Source organism: Paroedura picta, chromosome 3, assembly GCF_049243985.1.
Source record: "Paroedura picta isolate Pp20150507F chromosome 3, Ppicta_v3.0, whole genome shotgun sequence".
Taxonomy (NCBI): domain Eukaryota; kingdom Metazoa; phylum Chordata; class Lepidosauria; order Squamata; family Gekkonidae; genus Paroedura; species Paroedura picta.
The window spans coordinates 10,556,205-10,568,663 of NC_135371.1; the positions used below are offsets into that span (position 1 = coordinate 10,556,205).

Sequence of the window (12,459 nt, forward strand, 5' to 3'; positions counted from 1 at the left end):
TGGTTAATCAGGCACATTGTTTTTTTTAAAGGTTGTGATGGTGGGAAAAAATACGCAGTAAGGATTGTACTGTACTGGTAAACCAAATTATTTATTGTAGATATATAAACCTCTACTTTTCTCCCCATCGGCAGCTCGTATGGCTTACAGCATTACTCCCCCCTCCAGTTTAGCCTCACAACCATCTTATGAGGTAGGCTTTTCTGAGAGAAAGTAACTGGCCCAAGGACACCCAAGTAAACTTCTATTGGGGATTTGCGCTTGGGGTCTTAGCTCCGCTTCCAAAATTCTAACCCAGCCTTCTTCAACCATTTGACTGTGGAGGCACTGTGGAAATTTTTTTCAGGTTTCAAGGTAGCAGGAAATGATGTCATTTGGCCTAGAAGTGGGAGGAGCCTCAGTTGGCAAAGGTTTAAATGGCCGGGGCCTCTCCCCCTCCCACTCCAGACCCATCGCTGGCCACATTGAGAAGGGGCAAGGCAGCCTGTCCAAATACAGTTAGAATTTTTTAAAAAAATTAAAATCTTTTTCTTTCCTCTTTGCTCAGTGCCGGAAATGGCCAGGGTGGGAGGGCTCCCCCCCAGCCGCCATTTTGAAACACCCCACACTGCAGTACAATATGGTATGGCAATACCGTGGTTGGGAAACCCTGCTCTAACCACTACACCACACTGTACTTTTAAAGACGACAAGTAGGAGGCGCCATTTTAAAAGAGGGGGAGATTGAAAAAGAAAAAAAGAAATCTTGTCTGAAGCAGAAGGGGAACTACAAAACAGAAGACAGCGCCAGTAATCAAGAGAGCGGGCAAATACATCAACTAAGGCAGGGGTAGCCAACCTGTGGTCCTGCAGATGTCCATGGACTACAATTCCCAAGAGCCCCTGCCAGCAAACGCTGGCAGGGGCTCATGGGAATTGTAGTCCATGGACATCTGCAGGACCATAGGTTGACTACCCCTGAACTAAGGCATTGTGAAGGTGGACAAAAGTCAGACTGCTACCATGGGAGGAAGGAGAAATGAGAAACCAGCATGCCAAGTCTTCTCTTAAGATATGCTTACGCACACGCTAGTTTTGGTTTATGTTTTTCCTGACTTTTGCTATGGATTCTTAACGGCCTACATTCACCGCTAGGCATACTGTGCTCTTTTTGACCGTGCCCATTTGTATGCCTCATTGTGATTCAAGGCAGAGCAGTTATGTTTACTATTCACAGTCCCCACTCTATAGAGACACCGTTCCACTCCTGATTTCAATCACTTTGTTATCCTGCCCTTCCTTCATACATATTTCTCGCCTCCCAAAAGTCCCAGCTTTGACAGAGAAAGAACTCCAGAAAGCTTTGGGCCAGAGGAGACATCCGAACACAGGTCTCCCTGGCTCACCTTTCAACAGTTAGGGGAGGCTTGAGAAAGCCAAAGTGGTATATAGTGGTTAAATTTTAACCACTATATACCACTTTGGCTTCCTCAAACTTCCCTTAATAAGGTCCATACCCTCTTAAGCCCATTTTCAAAGCCACACAGATTCCCTCCCTAATATCTCAAATTAAAACTGAGGCACTTCTTGTGTACTTGTGGAATACACTAAGGGCCATGACCTCAGCAACCATCCCCCCTTCCACTATTAAATACTTCCAACTGCTCTTTTTCCGCTACCGATGCGGTAATCATTTACTTTGTAATTGCCTGGTTGGCACCGGCTTTTGAAACAGTGGGTTAGCAAACTGGCCATTAATGGTTCCCTTTATATAAAAAAGCAACAACCCAAACCTTTTGATATCAGCCACGTTTGATTTCTCTGCGGATCTGGTTGTACTCAATACAGGTTGGCTTCAATTTAATCTTGCTCAGCAACAAGCAGATTTAGATCATGGCTAAGAAAGATTTCAACAACACGCATTTTTTCCATCAAGAAAAAAAAAAGGAACAAATTTAGAGTCCAGTGGCACCTTTAAGCCCAACCAAGATTTATTCAGCTCTAAATGGACTCTAAATTTGCTCTGCTGTTTCAGACCAACACAGCTACTCACTTGAAAACAAGGGCCCTGAGTATTTCATGGCATATTGTCAGGCTTGAAGGCAAAAAGCAACCTTCTAATAATCGATCATATCTTTGGTCTATCTATCACAATCAATACTGACTATTCTGACTGGCAGTACATTTCAAAAATCTCAGCTGAAGGCCTTTCATAACACCCTACTACCGGATCCTTGTAACTGGAAAAGCTGGGGATCGAACCTGCAACCTTATGTATGGGAAGCCACACCCCCATGTGGCACCATCTCTCCTCCACTTGCTGTTGAATACCTACTGGTCCAGTCAAATTCTCATTAGTTGCAATACTGAAATTCAGCAGTTTCAACAAGTTGGATTCTTCCCTATGACTTTCTAAACCACTGCCATATCCTTGTTTGAGAATCCTGGTTGCCCCCCAAAAATCAGAAATCCCACTCGCTCTGGTATTTGACCATCTCAACTTGCTGGAATGATATTAAGGCCTTTCTGGATTCAAAGGCGTACCGCAGTAGACCTTGACCTCTTTGAGCAGGGGTAGTCAAACTGCGGCCCTCCAGATGTCCATGGACTACAATTCCCAGGAGCCCCTGCCAGCGAATGCTGGCAGGGGCTTCTGGGAATTGTAGTCCATGGACATCTGGAGGGCCGCAGTTTGACTACCCCTGTCTTTGAGCCTGTGGGCACCTTTATAATTCTGACACATAAGCAGTGGACAGATACTGCAAAATGGCTGCTGAAAGAGGTGAAACTAAGCTTGCTGTCAGTCACACAGTGAAGACCCTTGGGCTGTGGTGGCAGATGCTGTCAAAGTAATGTTTTGAAAAAATCTGCACAGCCAGTCAAAATTTTCGGTGACCAGTCAGAAGACTTGCTGGGCAAAAGCTCCATCTGGTCCCACCCACCTCCCCAAAAAACTCGGTGGGAACTAGAAAAGGCGAAAGCAGGTGCCACAATAAGCCAAGGGAGGGACGGGAGAGGAGCACACAAGGCCACAGATAAACCAGATTTATGCTGGTCACAAAGCAAACTCCCGGCTCATTCATCACTTCTAGAAGGAAAGAAGCACAGAATGGGATAAAGTAAATCATTCAATTACACCCGTCTGCATTCCTATTTATCAATTCCATGTGAGTTCTTCCAATTTTCCCCCATTCTGAATTCCGCTGTTCATTTCCAAGGTGGACTCAGTGCCCAGACGTTTATGGTCAAGAGGGCATTTTCAGCTAATCTTCGGGACCGCGATGGAGCAGAGAAAGGAAGCAACCTTTTAGACAGCTTCACACCACAAAGAGACCCTCGTCTTGGTCAGCAGACAAGGTGGCTCCCTCCAAAAGACAGCAAGAGACACTAGGGGGACGTTTAGGTACAAGGATCCAGTTGGGGGGGGGGAACGGGGATGGACGGGAGCCCCTTTCTACCAGAAAACCCGGCCTCCCTGTTTCCCTGGTGGGAACAGGTTGGTCGGAAGCTGGCAGCCCGGGTCAGCATGGGTCACCGAGGGAGGCCGTTTTGCAGCTGGGGGTGTTTAGAGAAAGGAAACCAGGACCCCGCGGAGGAAGGAATTTGAGCCAAGGGGAGCAGCCAGGATGCGCTAAGGCGGAAAAAATGTAACACATGTTTCCGTTTAAATTCATGTTGGAGGGAGAGAGAGAAAAGACAGACCTACACGGAGGGGGAAAAAGAAAAACAAGGGGGCAGACAAGCTGATCTATAGAAAGTCAGCTTCATTTTGTGACTGGACAGAGATCGCTACTGGCCCCTCCACCAAAATAGACCCCACAAAACATGAGGGCTTATAAACAACCCTCCCCATCTCAACTATTTAGGATAACTGTTCTGAGGCATCCTATACCAGTGGTCCCCAACCTTTCTAAGTGTCGCACATGCGCGATTTCGGCCGTGCATGGCGCATTCGCGCATGTGCGGCCCACACATGCGTGATGCGCGGACGCGGCCCTGATTCCCTTTCCCCACCCTCCCACAGTAAGAAGCTTCCCGGGCTGCAAGCTTGCGGCCTGGGAAGTTTTTTCTGCGGGGGGGGGGGGGAGAGGGAGCCACAGCCCGGCGCCATGGCCTTCGCGGCCCGGCACCGGGCCGCAGGTTGAGGACCACTGTCCTATACAATGGGAATGTTTCCAAGAGCTTTAGGAAGCACAATTAATTGGAACTGTGTCTTTCTTATGGATTTACAGGCCACAGATAGGAGAGATGTTCTGTTCTGCCCAGGCTTTGGGCAACTCACGAGGAAAGTGAGAGAAGGGAAGAAAGGGCATACCTTTTCAGAACACCTGCTTTGTGCCCAAGAGGACCAACAGGCACCCTGTGAGGGAGGTGAGGCTGAAAGAGCCCTGATATCACTGTTCGGTCATAAGACTGTGGTGAGCCCGAGGTCACCTAGCTGGTTGCGAGGAGTGGGGAATCAAACCCGGCTCACCAGATTATAAGTCTGTCCTCCGAACTACTACACCAAGCTGGGCCCGTCTTTCGAAACAGAAAGACACCAATGTAGACACAATACTCCCAAAATGAATTAAGACTACACTATTTTTCTGTGTTGAAATTTGACAGGCCCTTCATTTCATGGCCCTCCTCACTCCTGTGTTCTAACCTGTTCTTTCTTTCCCTCCTCATGTCCATGTCTGCCAAGCAAGTCTTATGGCACCATGAGGGATAATAATTTTATCACTGCACAAGTCTATTATGGGTGACCACCTACTTCCTGTGATATATGAAGACAAAAGCCCATGTATCAAATACAGCAGGCTTACCCTCACAATACTTAGAATCATAGAATAATAGAGTTGGAAGGGACCTCCAGGGTCATCTAGTCCAACCCACTGCACTGTGCAGGACACTTCTCCCAAAATGGATAGCCTGCATGGTTTCACAGGACTCCTCACAGGTCATTCATGTGCCAACTGAAGGCTGTAAATTTTCACCGTATGGAGGTTCAATCCGAAGGAAGATGCCTCACGGAACTTAACGGCCTACTGATATACACCAGAGACCCTATATTGTCACATCATACCAAGTTGAAGTGATGGCAGTGCCGGACTAGAATCGGCAAGATGCACCTTCATATACCCACCCCGCCATGGAAACCTTGGGCCTGTAGTTTAACTCCTCTCACAGGACTGTCATTTTGAGGATAACATGATATTGTAAATTGCTTTGGGGCCCCCCCTTGGAAGAGAAGCGAGGTATATAAACGCCTACATAAAAATGACGAACAATGCAAACGGGCCACCTAAATCCTCTTAGTCTGTTCTTCCCATGTATGTCACGAAGGCCTATATTGTTCCTTCAGCCTTCAACCACCCATTCAGGACCCTTAAGGAGATAACACCCCGATGCATTGTGGGTCACAGCCATAGCATCACCGCCTTCTCTTAAGTTTGCTGGGCTTTCTTCCTAAGACTGAGAACCACACTGACATGATAAGAGTCCCTGTATCTCTAACAGTTACAAAGAAAAGGGAATCTTGGCTGGGGTTGCTTCTCTCTCTCCTACGTGACATGCTGTATCTTCCAAAATTCCTTCTCTCCCAAAAAGAGGCCAGGATATTCCTTTCATTTGTCCACACACACCAAACCAAAGCAGGAAGATGGGCACGCATCACTGTAAAGTGGAAACTTAGTCTAGTCTTGCTCATTATAATACCCCTTCCATGCCTGGGAGGGGTGCATTATACGTCTGCAATCTATTTCATGCAATTGTATGTGCATTTTACACACAAGGCACATGGGACCTAGCTGTGCACAATATCACAACCAGCGTTCAAATTTTAATGGGAAATGCTGGAGGTAGTATCATCTACCAGGGGCGGCCAAACTTCAGTTCTCCGGATGTCCATGGACTACCATTCCCATGAGCCCCTGCCAGTTGTGTTCTTCAGAGTCTTCTGAGATTTGCTGGCAGAGGCTCATGGGAATGGTAGTGCATGAACATCTGGAGAGCCCAGTTTGGCCAATCTGGGTTTAGGTTGGCAGAACAGGATCTGGGAGAGCCAGGTCTGAATTCCCACTCTGCCATAGAAAACTGCTGAAATGTCCTTGATCCTGGTTCTCTTCCTGCTTCCCCTACCTCACAGGGTTGTTGGGAGGATAAAATGTTGGGCAGGGGAATCACAGAATCATAGAGTTGGAAGGGGCCATACAGGCCATCTAGTCCAACTCCCTGCTCAACACAGGATCAGCCCTAACCATCCTAAAGCATCCAAGAAAAGTGTGTATCCAACCTTTGCTTGAAGACTGCCAGTGAATGACCCAAACAGATCCGGGTTCCCAGTGCGGAAAAGGCCAGGATATAAATGAAGAAAATAAAAATCTTCCTCTTAGAATGGGCCAAGTATAAATGGTTTGTAGATGTATCTGTATTAAGGATAAGGAGAAATTATGAAATCCTTTTGTAATTTTTTTTCTTTGTACATCTTTAAGGCAAAGCCCTACTTTCCTCTCCCTTTATCAGGGTATTGATACAGGGCCAAAACTAATACTGTGCTATAAGAAATGTTTAATGTTAAGCATCTAACTCAAACCTAGAAATATCTGCTAGGATAGCTCTCAGATTGTATCAAGCAGTTAATGTGAGGTCTACGATCTCTCAAGTAAGTTGATTAATAATAACTTTTCTTTTGTATATCTAAACAGGCTTTTTTTTTTTTTTTAATGTAGTGGAAATGTGGATGGCTCTTAGACTCATGGCTCTTAGAGTTTTGGGCAAAAGTTTATATCACTGTGGAGTCAATGTGGGGTCGTATATTCTCAAATGATGACTATATTTCTATCTTTATGAAAATAAAAAAAATCATTATAAAAAAAAAAAAAAATAAATAGGGAGAAAATTGTCTGTTTCAGAGAACATTTTATTAATCAATTAAATGTTTTAGGATGTTTAAAAAAAAAAAAAAAAAAAAAAAAGAAAATAAAAATCTTCCTTTCCCCCCAAGCACTTTCTTAAGGGAACTGTCACAAAAGGGGAGACAAGTCCCATCTGCCCTGAACACAGCCCAGATTTAACTCCTGAGCATCCGAACAGCTCATTCTTCTTCCACATCCATACAATCCTTTGGACTTTTCTCCTTGCGACGGAGAAACTCCTGGGAATACTCTGGGCGGAGTGATTTACTCCCACTGTACAATCCTCATTCCTCGCCACAAGCATTAATACACTCCAGAAAGTTTGCAGAGAATTAGCCTCCGCAAATCAACCGCAAGGCAGCTCTAACCCAGCCTCCTCGGTGATACAAATCAGTGCGCATTTACTCCAACCGGAGCCATAAAAGCGCAGAAACAATCAAGAAAGAAAGGAAACACCCAAAAATGAGGGAAAGGCCTCCAGATACAGTATGAGCCTCATAAGGCCTTGTCAAGGAAGGTTATATATCTTTCCTATTCCCTTAACTCCCCCCCCCACAAAAAAGGGGGGGGATCACTGAGGTGGTTTTTGCTCTCTCCACTTCTCCCTTGAGTGGCTAATTCGTTTTATTTCACTGCATCCAAGGCCAGGAAAGGGAACAGGTTGTCCATTATATTCTAATCCCCCCATACACTTGAGGTGCTGTCAGAAAACAAAAAGAGGCCACCTCAGCCATCAATCAGGGGATTCCTGTTTTTGGCTGGAGGAAGGGAAAATAATCGGTCATGTGAGATCTAAAATAATAAACTCTAGTTGCCTCAAATCCCACTCTGCATCTTGAACTCCACGCCATGCCAGGTTTCCAGCTGGCCTCGGAGAAATGCCCCACCCATCACTAAGAAACTGTTATAATCATAATTTGGGCAGCCAGGAGGGAAGGGGGATTTTTGAGGTGAGTGAAATGATAAGACATTATCAAAAACAGAATTCCCTGACCCAGATAACCCACGCTAGCCCAGTCTCATCAGATCCTGAAAGCGAAGCAGAGTTGGTCTGGCTCAGTATTTGGATGGGAGACCTCAAAGGACGCCCAGGGTCTCTGTGCAGAGACAGGCAACGGCAAACCACCTCTGAATGCCTTGAAAACATGGCATAACTCGGCTGTGAACCGAGGGCGAAAGACAGAGAGTGTGCTTTCTGCCCCACAACACCCACCAGAGTTTAATTTCAGCCTGAATTTAGCTCTAGAAATCTTGTTTAATGTGGATGCTATTTATTTAGGTATCCTGGTTGTCTCCTCAGTGAGGGGACCAAAAGAGGCTTGCGACATCCTTCTCTGCCCTGTGAGGTAGGTTAAGGTTGAGCAAGTGACTGGCTCCAGGTCAGCCGGCCAGCTTTTACAGCCAAGCAGGGATCTGAACCCGGGTCTTCTAGATCTTAGTGACTCTCATGGCTAGGCCAGATCTGCAAATCTCACCATGGCCGAGCCTTGAGGGCACACGGAGCATCAGGCATATTCTTCTGAACATGAGCCTAGCATTGTTTCTTTGGCTGTTGAACAAGGGCAGCCCACTCCAAGCCTCCTGTCTTTTTAGCAACAAAGGCCTGTTGAAATTCACTGCCCTCCCAAACTCCCCAGGAATCCTGGCTCCAATCCATGTCTCCTTCCCTCCCCAAGAATCTGGGCCTTCTAGAGCGTCCACAAAGCTTGGTGTGTGTCCAACAGCACCTCAGAGTCCATGAGAGTGGCCCCCTTCATCAGAGACTCTGGAAAGCTCAAACTCCTCAAAACTTGTTGGTGTCTAAAGGGGGCTAAACCAGGCTTTCTTTTCTACTGCAGGCCAACAGAGCTACCCTCCCGAAAACAACCACACATAAAAAAAATCTTCACTGCCAGGTGCCAAAGTCTATGCCACCACATTCCCATTGAAAAGGAATATCTCCAAAGAGGACTGACACTCCAAGCCCTGACTGAAGGAGTGTCCCAAATTAAAAATGACTGAAGCTCATCAGCCGAGAAGCCCTTGCTGATAAAAGGATGGCAGGCAGGACTCCAGTTTTTGCAGCAAATTCCAAAAGCCCTTTTGACCTGTCTCCCACGCCTCCTGCTCTGCAAATCTCAGGGAGAAGAGTTTAGGGAAAGTAGCCACGCTGGGTCTGGAGGGGAAAGCGCTAAATCCAACAGCAACTTCAGACAAGCCACCAGTTTTTAATTTTGGTGGGGAGAGGAGTTTGCAAGAGTCCAAGCTTCTCTGGGCAAACGTCACCCCACTTTGCCCTAGAGGGGAAACTGCCGCTCTCAACGCTTTTCCTAGGGAGTAGGCCCCACAGAGCACAAGGGGGCTGACTTTGGAGTAAACATACTTCAGGCACCAATGAGGAGGGGATGGACGCCCTGACCTTGAAGGCCCTGGACCCCCCTGCGCCCAAGGAACCTGCTCCCAATCCCCCCAGGAGACCAACCGACCTGCCTCCCATCCCTCTCCCCTCTTCACCAGGTGCCTAATTTAAGGTGGAGGGACATCTTGGGGGCACCTGGCAAATTGTACTTAGGTTGACATTAAAAAATACATATTACAATACTATTTTTGCATTCCATGCGTTCTACGAAACTTGTTGTTGCTCCATATAGACCAAATTTTTAATCAACACGACCCCCCCCCCCCGGGCAAGGGTGTCCCGCTTTACCAATGTTAAAATCTGGTCACCTTGGCCTTATTCCCCCACCCATCCACCCACCCGGGCTCTCTAGCCCTGGTTTTCGTGCAAGCCGCAAGCCCCCTCCCTCAAACGCACGCCCAGCCCCAAACAATGACCCAGAGAAGCCAGCCTTTCCCGACGGAGGAGGACCCGCCGAAGTCCCCTCCACGAGGCCCTCGGGCTGCGCTGCTTTCTCGCGGGCCCACACCCCACATCTCCCCCCCCCCCCCAAACCTCCCATTAGCACGACCCCCACCCACCCACCCACCCACCCACCCAAAGAATGGACTCAAGAGCCCGGGCTCCACCCCACGAGCCTGCCTGCCTGCTGGATCCCCCCCTCCAAAAGAACCAAGGGGGAGTCCAGGCTCAGGCCGCCCCCCCCCCCATTTTAACGACCCCCAAGAAGACCCCCCCACCTCTCCAGTTCCCGCGCTCAGCCCTCCTGGGCTCTGACCTCTTGCAATAGGAGTCCATCCACGAGGAAGTCTTCCCAAGCCCCAGAAAGAGGGATGCGGAGGGCAGCGGAGTTGAAGAGTCTCGGGGCTCGCTCTCCCGGCCAAGGCGCCCCGCTTTCGGGCGGGCTTGCTTGCTTGCAAAGCGAGCGGAGCGCTCACCCCCGAGGGCAGCCGCTGGGCGAGGGGCGCGCCGGCTTCGCCATTGCTAGCGCAAAGCGGGCTTGGGATCGCATTGTCTCCAGGCTGGGGCTGGGCGGGGAGGGGCCTCCCGCAAGCCACGCCCTCCCGAGGAAGGAGGGGGGGTTAAAAGCGACCACGCCGCTCCCGTCTCGGGTTTGGGTCCCCGGGATTGGCGGCAGCTGGGGAGGGTTGCGCGTAGGCTTGAAGCTAGTTGGGGCGGAGTGCGAAGGTGCTTTCCCCCCCCCCCCCGGCTCCTCTATGAGTCGTGCTCACCTGCAGCGGTGGGAAGCGCTTCCCGGCTAAAAGCCACGCCCACTCTCACCTGGAGAAGCCTCCCTCAGAGGACCAGCTGAAGAAAATCACTGTTTTTTTTTTTAAAGGCTTCCAAGTTTGGCAGAAGTCTTCTGCAATTGTGAGGGGAAACAAGGTCTTTTTTCCCTCTCTTCTTCCCCCCTAGGAAAATGCAAGGTGGTAGAAAACGGCTGGGGGGAAATAGCTCTGTGTCCCAATCTCACCGTGTGAGGAGCGTTTTTATTTTTTGTTATTTCTGCCCTTTGTAGTCCGTCTTTCTCACAGGGACTCCAGACGGATTACTCATAGTTGACAAAATGGCGCGTTCCATGACCGGCCAGAGCTGCAAAGAAATGGGCAGTATAGAAATCTAAATAAATAAATAAATATAAATAAATAAATAAATGACAAATGGGGTGGCAAGTGCGCTCAAGTCACAGGTCATGGATGGGGACCCCCTAGGTTAGGGTTTCCCTATCATAGTGCCCTGCCTGGTGTGTGTTTTTCTTCCCCAAAATGGTGGCTAGGGAATGCCCTCCCACATTGTAGCTGCCATTTCTGGCTCTGATGGGGGGGAAAAGGTGTCTTTTTTTAATCTATGCTTATTTGGGCAGGTTGATCAGCCCCCTCCCAAAGTGGGCAATGATGGCCCTGGATGGGGGACCTCCAAAGATTACCAGGGTCCTGAGGTGGAGGCTGGCAACGGCAAACCACCTCTGAAGCCTTGACTTTGACTTGCCACCTGAGGTATGGAAGATGGCTAACAGACTTCAGAGATCAACGGCTTCCCTGAAGAAAGGGCAGTGGTTCTCAACCTTCCTAATGCCGTGACCCTTTAATACAGTTCCTCTTGCTGTGGTGACCCCCAACCATAAAATTATGCAAGGGTTCTTTCACAGAAATTAAACCGAAACTGACCAATGGTGTGAAGATCCATTGTTCATGATTGTATATAAAATGGGTTTTTTCCCCCCCCAGGGTTTCTCAGTTCAGTTCTGCCTCTTGTCCCACCATGCCGATCTCGCTCTTTTCTGCTGCTACAGACAGACAAATGCTCTATTTTGACCTACCCCACAAGGCTGTTGTGTGGACAGTGACCCCCCCCCCCCCCGGCCAAGCTGTTTGCTCTGCCACAACCCCAGTGAAAGGGTCGTTCAACCCCCCAAAGGGGTCCCGACCCCCAGGTTGAGAGCCACTGCTCTATGGCCTTGCGCTCTGCTGGTGTCCCACTTCACAATCGACCCCCAGATCTCCAGGGATTTCTCAACCTGCAGCTGAACAAAGTTTGAGTCCAGAATCACCTTGAAGACCAACAAAGTTGTATTCAAGGTGTAAGCTTTTGTGTGTATCTGAGAATGTATGCATGCACACAAAAGTTCACACCTTGAATACAACTTTGTAGATCTTAAAGGTGTCCCTGGACTCCACCTCTGTTTTGATCCACAAGGGGTCTCCAAGGTCAGGGACCAGGTGCTTGATTGGCTATACAGAGCTAGGACTGTTTGCTTATTGTGAAAGACTAGACTTAGGTTTCTAAAAAACTAGTCTTATCGCCCTGAACGTTGATCTCTTAATAGCTGCGTGCTGACATCTACTAAGGCCAGCAGAGTTGGTACATTTGTAGGGCTAAAAGAAAAGGAGGACTTAATTTCTCAACTTGCTTTCCCACAAGCCTTCTATATTCATTTCTGTTTACAGATGATTTTGTTATTTCTCTTTCAAGGCAATGAAGGTCAGGGAATTTGCATCTAGCCTTGGTCCTGGAGCCGTTTCACATGTGTTTTAATTTCTTTACCTAGCAAAGCAGAAGACAGGTTCCGGGCGGCCTCAGTTATGAAATGCTCAGTACCTTGGGTCTATTTCAGGCTACAAAGTGTGGTTAGGATCTTGTGATGAGTTATGAAGGCATGGTACTGGGGCAGCATTGCATGCTGTGGCTTTGCAGACCTCAAAC

General features: G+C 48.3%; 1 protein-coding gene across 1 annotated transcript in view; it reads right to left on the bottom strand.

The window, feature by feature from the left end:
* Nucleotides 1-10,375, bottom strand: part of DDAH2 (DDAH family member 2, ADMA-independent) — a 36,215-nt gene extending 25,840 nt beyond the window's left edge. The window contains exon 1 of the mRNA XM_077331200.1: nucleotides 10,034-10,375. The gene's annotated coding sequence lies outside the window, so the exon portion shown is untranslated. The remainder of the gene's footprint in view (nucleotides 1-10,033) is intronic.
* Between the last annotated feature and the right edge of the window lie 2,084 nt (nucleotides 10,376-12,459).